Source organism: Notolepis coatsorum (assembly GCF_963971535.1).
Source record: "Notolepis coatsorum genome assembly, chromosome: 1".
NCBI lineage: Eukaryota > Metazoa > Chordata > Actinopteri > Aulopiformes > Paralepididae > Notolepis > Notolepis coatsorum.
In genome coordinates, this window is record NC_140165.1 from 294,351,804 (window position 1) to 294,372,585 (window position 20,782).

General features: G+C 41.8%; 1 protein-coding gene across 1 annotated transcript in view; it reads right to left on the reverse strand.

The window, feature by feature from the left end:
• Positions 1-20,782, reverse strand: part of cadm2b (cell adhesion molecule 2b) — a gene marked incomplete at both ends in the record, with an annotated part of 425,499 nt that overhangs the window by 97,201 nt on the left and 307,516 nt on the right. The gene's annotated exons all lie outside the window — the stretch shown is intronic.

Below are 20,782 nucleotides of genomic sequence, written 5' to 3' on the forward strand. Positions count from 1 at the left end.
GAGCTGGGTTAGGATCTTCCGTGTTTCAACATGCCTTACATACCGAGACTATTACACTCTGCTGTCTTCCTGTGGGAGAGACTCCCGGGGACATCCTGGGGGACAGTACTTGACTTAGGCGAAGAGAACTGGACGCACAGGGAAAATTCTGCGCGCATCCCAAAATCATCATCGTTGTTTACAAACAGTACACGGGTCTATATATACCGTGTCCCTCTATGAAGGTGACATTGTCTCCGTCCTTCCCAGGGACAGTGCAGTTCACCACAGGGACGTTCCTACCGAGGGAGCAGCTGTCTGCCTCATTGCCTCCAGTACATGTGGGGATCATGGTAAATGGCTCATGGGGGGGGGGGGGGGCTTGACCTTGATCTTCCAGATTAAGACCAGTGTCAGCAGAGGTGAAGGCATTAGAATGGGAAGGTGGAAGTGTCATTCTAACAGAGCACATTACCTATCTATGAGGCACGGTAATAATAGATTTAGATTCATACATGATCAAATATGGCCTCTTAGCTGTGGTGTGTGTGTGTGTGTGTGTGTGTGTGTGTGTGTGTGTGTGTGTGTGTGTGTGTGTGTGTGTGTGTGTGTGTGTGTGTGTGTGTGTGTGTGTAGGCCTTCTTGACTTATTTCCAGGCCAAAGCCAGACTGGCCGAGTAGGCTGCCATGCACCAACTACACAGTGTACTGTAACGGATGAAGGCTGCCGTTGACATTGACATTGCATGTGATTTGATATCTGGATGAGGACGGTGGCGTGTGCCTTTATGAATACCATTAGTATCCATGTCACTCCGGCATCTCTTTTGAGCGACAAAGATCGTAAAGGTGCTCATAGAAAAAGATCTATCAATAATGTGATGACTCACACACACACACGGCCATCTGGATCTGCTTATAACACGTGTAGCTAAATATCGTTTCCTGAATCAGTCCCTCGAGTTTTCCCGGAACAGGGTAAATCTGCATTTTGCTATGATGCCCCTCTAGCTCATGGAATGAACTCCAACAGTCCTTAAAGCTTGCGATTCTCCCCTCTGTTACAAAGTTTAAAACCTTGATATTCAACCATTGTCAATAAAGTTGTACGTGTAAATTGATTGTTATCCTTACTTGTCCTATTGTTATGATTTGATATTCTGTGTGATTTTATATGCTTTTTTTGCTTAACTCTGTATGTACACTTGACGTGGCTGTAAGGGAAACCTCAGTTGCCTTTCGAGTTTAAATAAATGTTTGAAATTAAAATGAAAAAGATATTCACTCCTGGGCCCTTTTGGCAAGATACAGGTCTAAAAACTGAAATCAGTGTTTCTTAATTCACGGCCAACCATATATATACGTGTTTGCTCGCCAACCGTTTTTGGATAGTTTTTCCTTTTTTTCCGATTTTAATATTCTATTCAATGTCACGGACGCATCTATTCGAAGCCCAAACAACTCGTACTTCCGCGTTCGAGTTGTGCGCTCTGATTGGCCACTGACCTACACTATTACGCCCCTCTTATCTACGCAGCGGAGCTAGTCTCTGTTTCACCTAACACTATTGCTCCGTGATCATAGCCATTCATCTCTAAAGCTAACCACTATTTGTAAAAGCCACAACCACGTTACCATATCGTGGTAGCCCGTTTCGTGACTGATGCACAGAGTGGGGCTGCGTCTATTCGAATCCCAACCGGTTCATGCTTATCAACATCGAATCCCAACCGGTTCATGCTTATCAACATGCCGTGACATGTAGCTTGCTAGCCGGCATGAATGGCCGATTCAAAAGGGTTCTCTCCTCTTTGTATACCTGCGTCCTCACAAGTATTCTGCCAGGTAACTTATGGACACGACAATGAGAATACTGGCTACCAAGCTAAGATAAGCTGGCTACCAAGCTAACGGGCTACCATGATAGCTATGAGCTAACTAACGTTAACGTTACAAGCTCAAACACCTTATAACTACTACTATTGTCGTGTCCATAAGTTCCCTGGCAGAATACTTGTGAGGACAAAGGTATACAAAGAGGAGAGAACCATTTTAAATCGGGCATTGTTAGGAGTTTCGAGAATGCTGGCTACCTAGCTAAGCTACGTTATATACACAATATGTACAACGACACAATGATTTACATTATTACAAATATGGTAACATGGTTGTGGCTTTTACAAATAGTGGTTAGCTTTAGAGATGAATGGCTATGATCACGGAGCAATAGTGTTAGATAAGGGGGGCGTAATAGCGTAGGTCAGTGGCCATTCAGAGCGCAAAACTCGAACACGGAAGTACGAGTTGTTTGGGCTTCGAATAGATGCGTCACGGACCTGTATAAAAGGCATACTGGGACCCTGAGGGTGCATAACCGGCCAGATCCTGCTAGGTGGCGGTATCGAGAGTGCAGTAAACCCTGTTCCAGACTGTGTGTTACATTTAAACCCCTCCGGGCGGAGCATTTTAGTCCAGGGAAGCCTAGAGGTTCACTCGATCACATTGAAACGTGTCCAGGACACTCGATGCATGTGTTGTGCCGGATTATGTCGTGGACCAGATGGACATCAATACTGGAAATCGCGATCAAACAATTGGAATATTCTTTTTGGAATAGCCCCGATGACTATCTGACGTCAATTCCACCCTGATCCTGCAATGATTTCATATCGATCCGGCTGATCAGCGTGTGTGGTGCTCAAAACGCATGCCATTACTGGCAATCAAAGCATCAGAAACTACCCCCCCCCCTTTCATGCATTCATGATGAAACATAATACCTATTATATACATTTGATTTGGAAATAGTAGAGTGTCCAGGGATGAAACGCCAATGCTTTTAGCAGAATTCACGTAGCGCCCTATAACTCAGCTTTTCAGGAATTAGCCCGGATCACTCTGAAATTATACAATATTCACCATGGGATAACGCCAGGGGCGATTTTACCACTGGGGCACCAGTGCCCCTGCTGAAATCTCAGGTGCCCCTGAGGTGCCACCCCAGTTAAATAATTTTTTTCTATTAATAAAAATGTTTCTTTATAAAAAAAATATAACCCTAACTAACCTTACTGTCATCATGTCCTAATATATAGCACTCAACACTTTGATGAACATTGTTACTCAGCTGATAGAATTGCACCCTTCCTGATGACTTGTCGTACAGAACTTGTAAGTCGCTTTGGATAAAAGCGTCAGCTAAATGACTAAATGTATGTGCCCCTGCCCATATTGGCGCAGGCTGATGCACATTTAAACCAGTCCGTAGCACCAGTGTCAGCACCATGGGAGGGCATTCGTGGGCCATGTCCCCCCAGATGGTGCATTGTGCCCCTCCAAACGTCATGCCCGCAGCCTGCAATTATTATAATTTTTTTTAATAATTAAACATTTAATCATTTTTATTATAGTAAAAGTCAGATGTTTTCCTTTATAAATAGGCTATTTAGCCTATTATTAAACTAAATTAAACAAAAAATCTTAAAAGAAGTGTATATATGTTAGATCGCTGATTGGTGTGTGTTTGAATTTGTTGTTACATAATTGGTCACGTTGAGTTGATGGGTAGTCAGAGCGTGACTGTGTGAGTGAGCACAAAAAGTGAGCGTGAAAACTAAAAGCATACAATTTATATAGGGTCCGTCACTGTCAGGGACGGTAAAATAAAAGACAAGGAGACGGACATAAAAAATGGACATGGAAAATGGTTGCATGGTGGGGCAGAGGCACCTTCTTCACGGCCTCCTCCTGGTCCTCCAACATCTAAAGTTGGAGAAACCAGCACCTCTGAAGAGCTTTCGGTAAGGCGCCATGAAGTCTGCCAAGAAGCGCCCGGTGCAGGTGCATCTGTTAATGCAGCAGAAGCTAACGTGGTTAGCCATCATGATCCACAACCATTAAATGAGGAGGGGATCTGGACCACAAAGTACATTTTATCACACTACCACAAATCTCTCGTGGCAATGCCCAGTGTACTGACTGCATTCAAGCACGGATCAACTTTCGGCGCCTCCACAGCAATGTGCGAGAACTCGTTCTCAACGCTACGGAACGTTTTTTCTGACCACAGACGGACAATGCTCCACAAACGAAAGGCCCAATTTGTTCAGCTGCCGTTTGAGAAAGACCTCACGCAAAAATGTACAACTGAGTGGAAGGTTCAGTGCCACTCGCCGCCTTCAACTCTTCTAATGGTAAGTCATAATGTTTAATTTGCATAAGCCAGCCTTGGCCCTTTTAACAATATGCAAAATATGCTGTATACTTTAGTTATTCTTGGTATATACTGTATAGGCCTGATCATTTGCAGTTTCAATTTGTGTATAGTGTTTGACGTACATAAGGCTGCAGTGTGTGTGTGTGTGTGTGTGTGTGTGCGTGCGTGCGTGCGTCTGTGTGTGTGTGTGTGTGTGTGTGTGTGTGTGTGTGTGTGTGTGTGTGTGTGTGTGTGTGTGTGTGTGTGTGTGTGTGTGTGTGTGTGTGTGTGTGTGTGTGTGAGAGAGAGAGAGAGCAAGAGATACCACTGCGCGGCTGTGCGCACATTTTGTTTTGAGATCGGGGCTTGTAGGCGCTATTGGAAACCTGGCTGCACTGACTGTGGTCATATATTTATTGATGGCAATGGTGATAGTTGTACTGTCTGTACCTACTTAAATATGCGTAGGCTTGTCACTTGTGGTTTGGTTTCGCCGATGCTCTGACACACGGTGCCGACTCTGGTTGTGTCTTTCATGTGAAAAAAGAGACTTGTACAGCAGTGGTGCCAATAAAATATTTTCTATGAACCCCAATGGCTGAAAAGAGTTGTCTGATCTGCTATTGGAAAAATAATGTAACCTAATATACTTACCTTTATACCTTATCTGCTACACTTAGGCTACCTGTCTAGATAAACCCAACTTCCTTTATACTTACCGGTCATACTAAAAAATTTTTGCCCCTCCATACTAGCTCTTGCCCCCCCTGTGCCCCCTTGTTTAAAGATTCCTAAAATCGCCACTGGATAACGCGCAAACGTATACATGAAAAAATTTATTCTTTTTTGCATGTTTTACGGAAGATACTGACTGTCAAATGACCATAGTATTGTCTCCATAGCTATAATATAGAATATAGATATAGCTCTACAAACAAGGTGACGCACCCCTATCTTTAAAGTGTGGCCTAGCTAGAACGGGATAAGGATAATGGCTGGCACTGAATGAGTTAAAAGTCAAACCTTTTTTTCTTTATCTCTGGTCCCTTGGCAGTGCTTAAAGACCTCTCTGTGTAACAGGGGGGGACCTGAGAGGCGCTGTTTAAGTGCCCACTCCAGGGAAAGGAGAATGGTGGCAATATGATCCTGAGCTGGGAGATTATGGTCCACACTCAGGTAGACTACCGGCAGAGTGATCATCAGTCACCGATTAGTCAATCTGTTTGCTGTGCATCAACACGGCCAGATTGGTGCCGCAATATTCCTACAATTCAATATTAACTTGCATGCAGAATCGGGCGATGCCGCTTGATGAATTATTCACAAGCGCAGATAAGGGGGGGGGGGGGGGGGAACAAAATTGAAGCAGAATAAAGGACGATGCCATAATCGTTAGCACAAATAATTGAATGATAGATTTTCGGGAGGGGATGTGAGGGAAAACAATTTAACTCCACATCCTCCTTGGTTAACTTTTTTGAAAATTATGGAGTATTATGGATGATGAAGGAACATTTAGAATATAATGGGCCCAGTAAGTTTGGTTCTACTGTCTTAAGATGTGATGCAGGGTGCTATTTGTGGAAAAATTATAAAATAAAAAAAGTGCAGATTATGTACAGTTATATCCTTGTAAAACTCATAAAACAATGCAACAGAAAGTCGCTCAAATGTTGTCTTAGTTGTTGTTTTATTGTGGATCCCCATTAGTCTAAACCAAAGTGAGACTACTCTTCCTGGGGTCCAAACATTAAAAATACAAACACACAAAAAAAATGTCAAATAAAAATCTAAAACCACAAACATTGAAGTACTCATCAACTCATCAACATCACAACAAACAAAACAGTGAATCAAAGCTCACTCAATATTCATAAGTCAGATATCACAATGTCGTTGTCTGTTTACAGAATAATTTGTCTAAATCTCGGGATTTGACCTCAAGCACTTGCAAATAGATTCAAATAATGCATTCTCAACAGGCTCAGGGTGACAGTGACTCAGGAGGTAGAGCAGTCGTCTGGTAATCCAGAGGTTCCCGGTTTGATTCCCGCTCCTCCCAAGCAGTGTGTCAAAGTGTCCTTGAGCAAGACACTTAACCCCTAACTGCTCCCGATGAGCAGGTTGGCACCTTGCATGGTAACCTCCGCCGTTGGTGTGTCAATGTGTGAATGAATGGGTAAAATGTGAGCAACAAATTGTAAAGCGCTTTGGAGTCAATTTACCATTTACCATTTACTTTCAAAACTACTGATTTCCGAAATACAATGTAATGGTTTGCTGCTTTCATCTTGTAGGGTGACCAAATGCAGGACAACATGTTGATTTTGACAGTAAAGTAATATTGAATATGTTACCGGTCCCAATGGGCTACTGGGTACCGGAACAAATCATGTTTGCAGCCGGTCTCCATTCACTCCCTGAAAGCATAGAATATGATCAAGAGGAGTGAAGACACGTGCGGCTCAGTTTACTCCAGAAACTCCTCTCAGAGTTTTATTCATAAAACTCCGAACAAAACATCATATTTACATCATCAATTGCATTCATCACATTTGTATATGTCTATTTCAGTATCTCTGGTCAATCAATGTCAATGGTTATCAAGCTATTCATTGAAATCCTTTACTTTCACCTTTGTTTCATTATCTTTGCTTAGATACACATGCCTCTTGGGTTCAATATCAATGGTCACTTAAACCAATGGTCACTTAAATCATAAGCAACATCTTCATACTTCTCTTTACTGTAATACCAAATATTCACTCTACACGTGCATGTGTGAGCTTTTAGGATAACTCACAATGTAAGATTACACCTTTAAACGGGGGGGGGGCGAGGGGATAGGAAAGATAGAGGGAGAGGGGGAGAGAGCACCAAAGTCAAACCTACTTTTACCGTAACCTATTTTGGGTAGTTTAAGACTGCTCTTAAACTTCATGGGAAATATTGCTTTCCTAGAATCATTTGCTCCTATTAAAACTTCACAAAATGGTGTCTCCTTAACATTCAGTTCTGACTGGAGGTGTATAATGACATGTGCGTTCTGGTGACGTATGCATACTGCGGCCTTCAGACACATTTTCAGGGAAAGTGATTACCCTTATTCCATATTTTCGTTAGGTCACCTTATTTCACATTATAGTCAAACGCTCAGGTTTCAGCATTGGATAAACAAGTCACAATGTACCTTAATAATATAACGTCTTTTATACCCCAGCGGCAGGTATGCGCTGCTAGTATTTGATAACGTGGAAAATGCCATTTTCCCTCGCGGCAAATGCATATCACAATGTGCGTGCACATAACATATTTTATAGTCTTACTGACGTGGTTAAACATTCAACTAATTTCACAATTCTTGTTACTCATTTCACCTAACGTTATATAACTTCTAAACGATAGTGTGTTCGGTACTTTTCACTGTGTACTGACCTGAAAGCATAGAATATGATCAAGAGGAGTGAAGACTCAGTTTACTCCAGAAACTCCTCTGGCGTGAGATGGCGGACACCGTCACCTAGGGGGACCTGGCGCATCACCTGAACTACATGGTTCCGCTCTTAACTTCCTGTCTAATCAATTCTCCATCTCACAGTCAATGTGAACTTGGTTAATTTTATTAACGTATTGCTGGTAATATAAAGTTGACCATAATTCTTCTAATCATGTAAATTAGATAGGTACAATTGCAAAAATTACACAAGATTATGCACATATTCTTGAGGATACTACAAATACAATATGTAAGAATAAGGTTTACATAATATTAACAGAATTTTATCTAAATGTAGCTAGGTTAATTAAATAATTTCTTAAAAGCACAGTAGGCTAAGTATGTCGAATAGCCCAAATAGAGCTAAACATAAATTGTAGGCTGATTATGTTACTGGGTGTCATAAGGTTACTTCTCTCGAAACCCAAATTTGGTAAATCCGAGGTTTCAGCACCATGGAGAGTGTGATGGACCATAGGAAACCAGATCACGCTTGGACCGACTTCAATATTTGACATTTTGTCCCAAGCCACTAAAAGGCTGTGACCTCGATATCCTTCAGTATTGTCCATAACTTCACTCCGACAGTCGCTCCCATCTCCACCACTTCCCTTTTACGTTATGAAGTGCATCAGGTGTAGGACATCTCGTTTTAAGAATAGCACATATCCCGAGGTTGTCCATCACCTGAACTCAAGCCCTAATGCACAGGCACTTTGTAATATAAGGGCTAGCACTAGCCGACAGGCACTTTAAGGCAATATGCACTTTAAAGTGAGCACTGAGCTCTTTTATGCACTGTATAGCACTGTTGCATTTTCTTTTTCTATGTTTGTGAAATACTTCTTCTACTCCAGGGATTGCATTCGATGTATACTGTATGTTTCTTTATGCTGAAATGAGCATTGCACCGAGACAAATCCCAATCAACCATGTGTTGAAATGGCAATAAAGTATCTATCTATCTATCTTCAGCTGTAGCGCTGAGACCAGTGAAATGGAAAGTAACAGGCTGTAGCTACTCAAACTGCACGCAATAACACAGCTCACAGTAGCCTCTTGGAGAGAGGATCTAGCAAGCAGGGAGACACTGGTGTGTGAGGCTGCTGAAGATTTAGGAGAAATTCATGCATTTCATTTAATGCAAGAATGAACGATAGTCTATTATAAACAACCAGAAGGGTGGATAGATCGTATCCCTGGTGGTGATGAAAGTGAACGACCAGAGGTAGGGAGGTAGGACCCCATTCCCCCGGCAAATCGCACCCTGGGCATATTCCTTGTTTGATGACACATTAAGAGATGGATAATCAACATTTAACACAGCGCCAGCCCATTATACATTTTTGCGACAATCTTATAATAAGATGACTACACATTGGATTTCACAATAAGAGTGTCTCAGATCATTTTATTTTGATTGCCTGTAGATTGAGCCAACTCAGTTTACCAATAATCAACACCTTTTGTATCCTTCAGTTCCAAAATCCCAGAAATTTCAATAAGGTTCAGTGTTTAATATCTCAAAATATGCAAATGATTACACCCTATAAATTGTTACAATTGTGTAAACAAAGGATTTAATAGCTACTGACTTTGATTATATTTCATAGTGAGTTTATTTATATAATTTACTGTTGTCCTTTCTTTTCTTTTTTTCAAAAGGTGGACGTCTCATTTTGGAACAAAGCTCTTAAATTCCGCTGTTGCTTTCTTTGCATGCTAATGACCTTCTACCATGCAACCCGTTTGAGGGCATGGCCATTGCTATGCTGTAGCCTATAGAGTGAATCAAGAGGCTATATTTTTTATTTAAAATGTCATTGATAATCATTGATCATTGTATAAATGTGTAATTATGAAGCTATTATAAATGTTTGTTCATTCATATGAATGTGACATGTAGCATCACGACAAAGGTAATATTAATGTGCTAAACGTCTTACATCCTAGATACATAGTATATATATACATTTGTTGTGGAGGAGGCCATTTTCTGCTCTACAATTTTAAATGCTTTGAGTGCCTAGAAAAGCCCAATAAAAATGCAATAATTCATCCATTGAGTCATTCATTCATAAATGTATGATAACTAAAAACAGTGCTATTTAAGATGTGAAATTAAATTATACATAATAGGCATCGGTTAAAATGTCTTCCTAGATGTCTCCTGCTCTTACCAAGACATTTTGCATTGGAAAGAGCAGATGTACAAATTTGGACAGATGAATGAGATGAATACATGGATCAGGTAAGGCAGGCAGACTATAAGTATTAATAATAGCCGATTCATCTCAACCTGCCTTTTTCTATGCTGTAATCAGAATGCAGCTCAAACCCTATAGCCAGATGAAATCTGAGTCTGGGGAATATTGGAGGCCAAGAGTATGATACTTAAAAGTATTGATTTAGGTGTGCCTGTGGTTAAGCTGGAATCTAGAAGATAAGAATATGACGAAGATACAAATCTTCATAACTTCAGTTAAGGGGAAGATGAAGTGGATTAGTGGAGTCATAATTTCAATGGAATGGGCTGTGAATCTGATTACAAACTAGTGAAATCATTGGCTTGTTTACAGTAAACACCAAATCGTACTGTGCGGAGGGAACTGTAGCTTTTGCATACAGGAACATTAGAGAACTATGTTGCCATGTGTTATCTGAGCGACTAACGAAGAACTCCTAATGGGTAGGCCTACAGTACTACTGAAGCAGGAGCTGTAATGTGAATGAAGACACATGAGGGAGATACGGAGAGCATAAGGGAAGACTTCAAGACCACAGCAAAGCCTGTGCACGCAGACATGCATCCTGCCCCCCCCCCCCCCCCCCCCCCCCGTGCAAGAGATTTTTCAACACCAGAATTCCTCCTTGTGGCCCTGAAGGAATGCCTTCTGAATGAAGAAGTTTGGGGACAGATACTCATTTTTAGCGTCACAGGTCGTATGAAGTACACGCCGTTTGTTGGATTAAATTGCCAGAAAACTGTCCTCCGGGATATAAGACAGCCTCTTTTGACCAATTAGCAGCATCCAACCTTAGGTTGAACTCCTTTTCCTCCAGAAGATAAGAGACCATTGGAATGCTAAGTGTTTTTATTGCCCCCACACTGCACACTCACAGACACAGAGAGAAAAGAGAGGAAATTAAGACTTTACACTTTCTTATACTTTAAAGCAGGGCTCGGCAACCTTATGGCACGCGTGTCACCATTGGTACCACGTGCCATGCGGTCGCTTAACCAATGGCACACTAGCAATAAGCAGCAGTAAGTGTGCAAGAGAGGAACCTTTTTTGGGAATGTTGAAGTGCCCTCTCATCTGCATGCCAAATTACCTCTTTCACAGCCATTGGCAGTTGTGCTGCCTGTTATTTACAGTAGTTTGATTGATATATAAAAAAAACTTCAGGGTCAGAGCCAATCAGAGGCAGGGTAGGGGCGGGTCTTCGGAAAACAACGCTGCCGGAGTGGCTTGACAGGCTGCTAGGTAAGAAAATGTGAATAAAGGATTGGTCATTCCAGCCCCCGTGGACAGAAGAGTGGGGTTTTGTGTTTCAGGAATTTCTTTCTACTTTAATGTCCTGAAAATATTGTTTGCCGAACGTTCAAGGATGAGGCAGACAAATCTGAATCAATCAAAGTGCCATGTCCAGGTATGGGAGCCAAGCATTTCATAATGATGGCGGCATTCTTGTATAGTCCTCATATATAATTACAATGTCTTGATTATGGGGGGAAAATGGTCTCCAAGTTTTAGAGATCATTTCAATGAGACATGCAATATTAAACGTCTAGCTAAGAGTGAGGAGAAGAGAGGATAGGAGAGGAGAAGAGAGGAGAATAGAAGAGAGGAGAAGCCACTACAGTTCACCTCTCCCTGGATGTTCCCATTTCAGGCAGAAGCCCAAAGATAGCGGTAAGAGATTTAATACCCTTTTTATGCCACGCAGGGCATACAACGCATGCAGGGTCATTACAGGAAGGGGCAAACAACTACAAAACTACAATAGGAGACTGGAGAGAGGGTCTTTGTTAGACAAAATGCTTTCTGAACTGAACAAAACTTAATTGTTTTTCTGAACACTGGATTTGAACTAAAAATAAAGGGGGGGGGGGGGGGGGGGGTAGCTATAGCTCAGGCCCACACCACTCCCCTGCAAGTATAAGGGTCTGTGCGTGGGTGATAAATGGTCTCTCAAGTTTTCTTCTTGGCTAGAGATCAGTGGTAAAGCAGTTGTGAGCTGATCAAAGAGACTGCATATCCACCAGAAGTGTTTCTTGCTAATTCTAATAATTAAGTTTGTGAATATTATAGTGTGGTGTCATAATTAAAGTTAATGTTAACCTTAGCATTTACAAGCTGCCTAGCTTAGCACAAGTGAATGGAAGCAGATACGGACCACTAGCCTAGCTTACAACTCTGGGAGGTGTTTTTGGCCAACAGCTTTGCTAGTGGTCCGTATCTGCTTCCATTCAGCATTCTACTGAACGTACAGGAAGGAAATTGGTATCTATCTTTTTTGTTTGACTCTGGAGATGACAGTAAGCACATTTCCCATTATGTTGGGTGTCTCCCTTTAATATTGGAAAACAAATGTGTGAACTTTCTCAAACTTGGGGAATTATTCAGATAATGTAATGTTCTATTGATGTTGTTTTATGATATTGCTTTGTTTTATTCTCAGTTTATTGGTTTATGTAACCGTTAGAGTATGCCAGGAAATATGCCACAAACTATTTTAACAGGTGATGCTCTGAACAAGTTTTATAACCAAAAGAAGGTTATGCATACTCATGAATTAAGGCGGATAGGAGGCAAAATCACATCCTGGCTTGCCTCCAAAAGACAGTTGCTCAAATCTATTGACACAGATTTTCTGTGAGATGGCGGTCCTGATCGGTTCATTGACTCCTGATTAGCATCTGGCTTTTAAAAAAAATCTTTAAAAAAATCCTAAACCTGCCCCAGCTACTCCTCGTGAAATCTACCTCTCACAAAATAAATCTTAAAGGAACATGCCAACATTATGGGAAATGCACTTACCTTCTTCTGCAGAGTGTATAGCCTAGCTTAGCACAAATGCATGGAAGCGGATACAGACGACTAGCCTAGTTGTTGACCAAAAACACCTCTACCGGAGTTTTAAGCTAGGCTAGTGATCCGTATTCGCTTCCATTCATTTGTGCTAAACTATAGGCTAGCTTGCAGCCAGATAACTTTCTACTGAACGCATAGAGAGGAAATTGGTATCTATCTTCTCATCTGACATATTTCCCATAATGTCGGCGTGTTCCTTTAAGGAAATCTATCTTGCATCAAAGAAAATGACGGACTTCAACATAGAACTCTTGATTTCAGCATTTAGTCTTGAGAATGACTAAAGGTGTGTGCTCACTAAAGGACAAAGAACACCATCGTCCTCAGATGAACGTTGCCGCAGTCGTGCTGTGAACGACTTGTCTCTCCCACCACTGCCACGAAGCTGCACGTCGGCTTAAGCCTAGAGAGACAGGCGGCTGGCGGTGATAACATCGCTGTGTATTCACTGATTGCTGCAGTGGCGTTGCCTGACAACCAGACTCAGAACTAAACCATTTTGTTGCCTGAACGTGGCTAAGTCACCATTGACCTTTCCTCTTGGCAGTATGTGAACCAAAGATAACTATTTCAACCTGCTCTCTACTCTCAACCACATGCTGCCTGATTGAGACCCAAAGACCCTCTTCAAAGACACTAAACTGTTGTAAGCCTTTTCAGGAAGGACGGGACCAACCCGGTCCCCTGAGAGACAGACCTTCTCCTCACTGCCCTCGTCAGCCCTGTTCAGAGAATTACCGTAAGCCTTGATCGTTAATGTGGCATATTTGGGAATCGGTGCAAATTAACATTGATTAGGCTGAGATTAGGTATTTCAATGCCAATTCTCTACTAAACTCAAATTCAGTTGTCTGTGTATCTGCAGGTATATAGCCTAACCTGTCATTCTATTGACCTCTAAGCTAAACTCATAATAATAATAATAATAATTCATTAAATGTATGGAGGGCTTTGAAGGTGAGGAGTAGTATTTTGAAATGTATGCGATCCTTGATCGGGAGCCAGTGGAGAGAGTGGAGGACAGGAGTGATGTGGTCGCGGGACCGGGTGTTTGTGAGGAGGCGGGCAGCTGAATTTGGGACCATCTGAAGTTTATGGAGGGAGCGGGAGGTGATGCAAGTGAGGAGGGAGTTGCAGTAATCGAGGCGGGAGGAGATGAATGTGTGTATGAGGGATTCAGCGGCAGGGGGGGAGAGCAGTGTCTAATTTTGGCGATGTTGCGGAGGTGAAAGTAGGAGGTTTTGATGATGGAGCGGGCATTGGGGTCATTTAGCATGGGGGTCGAATGAGAGGGTGGGGTCCAGGATGACGCCGAGGTTGCAAACTAGGGGGGAGGGGGTGATGGATCATAAGTAATGATTCCAATTGCCTTTGATGGTTTTCAGTATTCCAAAAGTAACAACCCTCATCATGTGCTTCTCAGGATTATTGCCATGACTTGTATTGTGTGCATTCATTCATTTATGTAATATTTTACAGCATTGAGTAATAACCAGGGGATGCTGCATACTGTACAAACTTTGAATTCTGTGGCCTATACTCAATTTATACCTACCTCCTGCTTTCACTGTGTACAACTGTCCTACACTGTAATCATAATAATCATACCTACCTACCTCATACTATAGTCTACCTCTACCCATATAACTCTGTATGATACTGTAGTACCGTATACTGTATACATTTATATATCTATATTTACAGCATATCAATATCCATATCTATCTGAATATACCTGCATATAATCCTTCTATATACCTACTTATACATCTGCATTTATAACATATAATGATATATGCAGTATATATATTATTTTTGAATATATTTATTCTTAGCGTATACGGTATATATACTGTATATCTATTCAGAGATCAATCAATATTCTGTCTGTACATACCTGTAGTGTAGATAGTCTATATCTGTATCCCTTACCTACTGCTAGTTACGCTGCTGGCCAGTATGACTTACTACCATAGTGTCTTTATACCTGTATCACTGTACATATTAATACTACAACTCTGTACATACATCTGATTAGCACTATTAGATTAGTAGTACTAATCTATATATTTTATACCCAGTTTAATCACCTGTACATTGTATATTAGAGTTGTATCCTTCCTGATGACCTGTCGTACAGAACTTGTAAGTCGCTTTGGATAAAAGCGTCAGCTAAATGACTAAATGTAAATGTAAATGTATTGCACTTTACTTTGCACTCTGGTTAGATGCCAAACTTCTTTTTGTGGTACTTTACTTGTGCTGTATAATGACAATACATTTGAATCTAATCTAATATTTGCACTCTGTCATCTTTGAGATGGCGACATCCGCAGTTGGTGCTGTGTGAGGCCACAACATGTAAGCAAGTGAAAAAGAAAATCTTCTTTGCTAAACTTGCTTTGGAATAATTAGGAAGCAGAAGTGAAGGTTGGGTAGTGGATTCATTTAGAACGGTAAAACTATGTGTGCATTCAATGGTTTTAATGCACACCTGTCGGCCAATCAGAAAAGAGTATTCACCCAGGCCATAGTACAAAATAACATAATCTTGTATGTAAAATGAGCAGCAGTGCCCTGAGTCATAATTATTAATTATCTATGTGTTTACGCTACAGAGTCGATGTGCTAGCAACATCTCAGTTGAACAGAGAATTAGTGGAGGAAGAATGAGCCATACCACCCGAAAAGCCTTTCTGGGTTTCAGCTGACTGCACCAAATAATGGAAAGCAGTGCCTTGATGAATGGCCAGAGAGCAGTCAAGCACACCGCTGCAGAATAAACTGTAAACCGCAGGCAGGAGCAAGAAAGAAAAACAAATAACTCAACAACAAAAATAAATAGTCAATGCCTCCATTCATTACAGGATAATAACTGTTGTTAATTTTCATATGAAATGAGAATTTAGGCACTTTATTGGTCACAGGTTCATTTTCTGATGCTTTGTCTGGCAAAGGTGTCTCTGCGAGCGCTGTTGTCGAGTTGGGACCCTTACGTCTGCATGCTAATCGGCCCTGACGGCACTACACCCATGGCTGATAGTCTTGGCATGAATATCATTTAGGACACACAGATGTATCATCCTACTCATGATGGAATACCTGATCTTGTATCCCCTTTCGAATAACCAAAAGTGGATTACATAATGATTGCATAAATACATTATATAAATACATGCAACAATCCTGCAGTATCAGCAACATGCGTTATGTAGGTTTCACATTAAAATCCCCAAGTAGCGGGCGGCTGGGTAGCGCAGTGGAGAATGCACGCGCCTACCACCACAGAGACTCTGGGTTCAAATCCAGCTGTCAGCGGTACCTCCGGCTTGGTCAGTCGTCCCTACTAACACAATTGGCAGTGTTAGCGGGTGGGAAGCCGGTAGTGTATGTGTGTGTCCTGGTCGGTGTAAACTGCAGTTCCAACTGGTCGGTCGGGGCGCCTGTTCAGCAGGGAGGGGATCGGGGGTAAATAGCGTGAACCTCCGCATGCGTTACATTCCCCCAGTGAGACTCCTCGCTGTCAGGTGAAAAGAAGCGGCTGGCTGATGTGGTAGTCTTCACCCTCCCTAGGCCGACAGTGGGGCAATGCGCGCAACGACCAGGAAGGGAATTGGCATAACGACTAAATTGGGATGGGAGAAAAATACAGAATTTTTTTTTAACAAAAAATAGATAAAAAAAAAGTTATTCCCCAAGTAGGTATCAAATGTGAGGCTTTTTGTCACTGAAACAGTCAAATCTATTGCCTTTCAAGGTTCTCCTCGTTTGCTACAAGTTCTGGGCCCTGTTTCTTGTACGTGGTTCAACTAAGTCGATCAAGATGTCATTATCCAGCTTCAGTTAACCCGATGTTTGAAGCCGGGATTTTCCTGTTCCACGAAGGTGGATTCAGTCTCGTTAACTCAAGCCAGACTTGCGACTCAGGCTAAATGCGCGCGGCCGCTTTAGGTGAAAAGCCAGCACGTATCGATGGCAGAGATCCTGATTCTCTAACGGCATTGATTGATTAATTGATTTAAGACTTTATTGACAGATTGCAATACGGCTCAATCGCCTCGCCGACAAGTTAAATGCGTTATCTATAGGCTAATTTTAAGTCCCTCATTACCTCAATCAATCAGATTATATTTCTTTAAACTTGCCTGCTGGATTGAATAATCAAATGAGATCTTGCTAGCGAAAATAATTAGTTAACTGTTATACAGAATTACGATACGGCTCTCTTACCCATTGATTGATGTATAGTCAATGTTTAACTTATCTCCAATGTGGTCTAACGGGTTGTTCTTTTGACTTTCACACAGACGACCGGGGTTCGAGACCCTAGTCGTCTCCTTCTTTTTGCAATATAGGAATAATTCAATTTGGTGCACGTTGAGAGCTATATAAAGAATGACATCCTCAATGCATGTAGATTTATAATATTTTAACTTAAAACCAGGCTACTTTGGCGTATAATCATTAATATTATATTCAAAAAAATCATATTGGAAACACCAGATTTGGAACCCCGGTCGCTGGGTTGGCAGGCTTGAGCACTACCGCTGCACCACTGTGCCAGATGGGATAAATTCATTGTTTATACATTAACACTTTGGTTGCCTTGGGTTAAATTAATGATATACCATAGATTGCCAGTGCTATTTGTCTATGGAGAAAGTCCCCTTCTTTGCAGGGCTATAACTTTTTAAATTCTATTGCTACATTGCCATTATTAGGGCCCATTCAAAGTCCTATATGTATTGTTCATTGTGTAGCAACGTTAAACTTTTTCATTCACATATTCATAGTAAAGTATGGTCTAAAGTATAAGTATGTTTTCATCTCTTTCTGCAGCTTTCTCCAGAACGTGATATATAGCCCCAAATGCATTATATTGATGATGAAATACAGTTTGATGGCAATCAGCGCGATATAAAAAATTCCAACTAGACGTACTTCTAGAAGTTACTACACGTCATCTGATGTTGACCGGATGGGCGAGGGGGCGTTTATAATTCCGTGGGCAGCGTTATACCAATCATCTAATGTGGGTCAAATGTTGATAATAGCAGTTAGTATCTAAGACGGTAACGTTACACGCTGAAACTCACCCCAGTCTCCGCGCGCCGTTGGGCGATCATCGTCGAGTAGAAATTTTATCATTATGGGATATATTTTTACCCGGTCCATCTCCAGCTTGTATAATGGTATATACGTCCGAATCATGTTGTTTATCGAGTTATTGCCAATCGATCACCGTGTAGCGTGACGAGCCAGAGTCCCATGAACCATAGCGAGCGCCCGGAAGTACTACGGTCGTCATGACAACCTCTATTCAAGATCCTGTGTGGCGATTGCGCCGATCGGCCACCAGATGGCGCTCCTGAACCGCCAGAGAGCTCAGTGGGTCCTGCTGGTTGATCTCAGGCCAGCGGAGAGGGAATATGAATCCGCTCGCAGATTTTTGAAATATTGATATAAGGACGCTGTACAGCGTCCCCCGGCAACTTTAGCATGGCCAGCAAAGACGTCTAAAGACGTGTCCCGGCAGTCAAAGTGTTAATGAACGAGAGACCCGTGTTTAGAATATCCTTTGTTTTGAATGAAGTTTATCTCTTTATCCTCATTCATTAATGTGACGTCAACGGCTCATTCAATTTCTCAAATCCGTCAAACAGCGCATCTCATCAGACATCTTAATCCCAGTTACAATTAAAATAACCACATAATGTGTACATCGCACGAGCGAGCGCCACCGTCGCCACGGTATATATAACGTGCATTATTTAGGACAAAGTGAATTTAGTATCAGCATTTTGGGTCTATTTTACATTTCAAAAGCCCCCTCTGGAAGAATGGAGCACAAAAACGTAATTCAGAATGGTATAATGCAGATCGTAGACTGTGGGAATAGTTTCAGGAAACGAGCTGTCACTTTCTTTGCGGGGGCGTGGCTCTGCGTGATCCGGCTAACTTGAACTTGAACTCTGCTTTCGACCAGGCTCAAACTTTTGGATCTGTTGTCATGGTGATTTGGAAAATCCACGTACATGGAACCGGAAAGTCCGGCTAACTCAGTTATCCAGTTAAAGTTATCCGGCTAACTCAGTTATCCAGGTACAAGAAACAGGGCCCTGGGCCCTGTTTCTTGTACGTGGTTCAACTAAGTCGATCAAGATGTCATTATCCAGCTTCAGTTAACCCGATGTTTGAAGCCGGGATTTTCCTGTTCCACGAAGGTGGATTCAGTCTCGTTAACTCAAGCCAGACTTGCGACTCAGGCTAAATGCGCGCGGCCGCTTTAGGTGAAAAGCCAGCACGTATCGATGGCAGAGATCCTGATTCTCTAACGGCATTGATTGATTAATTGATTTAAGACTTTATTGACAGATTGCAATACGGCTCAATCGCCTCGCCGACAAGTTAAATGCGTTATCTATAGGCTAATTTTAAGTCCCTCATTACCTCAATCAATCAGATTATATTTCTTTAAACTTGCCTGCTGGATTGAATAATCAAATGAGATCTTGCTAGCGAAAATAATTAGTTAACTGTTATACAGAATTACGATACGGCTCTCTTACCCATTGATTGATGTATAGTCAATGTTTAACTTATCTCCAATGTGGTCTAACGGGTTGTTCTTTTGACTTTCACACAGACGACCGGGGTTCGAGACCCTAGTCGTCTCCTTCTTTTTGCAATATAGGAATAATTCAATTTGGTGCACGTTGAGAGCTATATAAAGAATGACATCCTCAATGCATGTAGATTTATAATATTTTAACTTAAAACCAGGCTACTTTGGCGTATAATCATTAATATTATATTCAAAAAAATCATATTGGAAACAGCGGGTTTTGAACCCCAGTCACTGGGTTGGCAGGCTTGAGCACTACCGCTGCACCACTGTGCCAGATGGGATAAATTCATTGTTTATACATTAATGAACGAGAGACCTGTGTTTAGAATATCCTTTGTTTTGAATGAAGTTTATCTCTTTATCCTCATTCATTAATGTGACGTCAACGGCTCATTCAATTTCTCAAATCCGTCAAACAGCGCATCTCATCAGACATCTTAATCCCAGTTACAATTAAAATAACCACATAATGTGTACATCGCACGAGCGAGCGCCACCGTCGCCACGGTATATATAACGTGCATTATTTAGGACAAAGTGAATTTAGTATCAGCATTTTGGGTCTATTTTACATTTCAAAAGCCCCCTCTGGAAGAATGGAGCACAAAAACGTAATTCAGAATGGTATAATGCAGATCGTAGACTGTGGGAATAGTTTCAGGAAACGAGCTGTCACTTTCTTTGCGGGGGCGTGGCTCTGCGTGATCCGGCTAACTTGAACTTGAACTCTGCTTTCGACCAGGCTCAAACTTTTGGATCTGTTGTCATGGTGATTTGGAAAATCCACGTACATGGAACCGGAAAGTCCGGCTAACTCAGTTATCCAGTTAAAGTTATCCGGCTAACTCAGTTATCCAGGTACAAGAAACAGGGCCCTGCTCTTATTTGGACAAAACGGTGCACCTATGTTGACAGCGGGTCATCCAAGGACCTGAATTCTCAAATATTATTCAAATCGCCCAACGACAACACAAGGTCGCCGCTCTGCCTCACCTCGGGTGTGAACCTTGTACTGTAGCATTAAAAAACAACAACTATATTTTCAGTGAATTAATTACATCGATATTGTGCTGTCAGAACAGTCTTGAGTTTGTGGGTTAAGTGATGCAGCGCTCAAAGCAGAGGAAGGAGATGGCAGAGGAAGATTCATGGGGCACAGAGGACACCCAATCTGAGAGGAGCCCTGTGACCTGTGTGGCTCTGTCACCTCTCATCACAGCATCCCTACTGGTTTACCAGTACCCAACCATCCTCAGTCACTACACTACGTAGGACATGCATTTCCAATAATAGCGCTGCCCGAGGCTGGGCATATGATACAGTCAACGTATTCTTAAATAATAGCGCTGCCCGAGGCTGGGCATACAGTCAACATATTCTTAAAT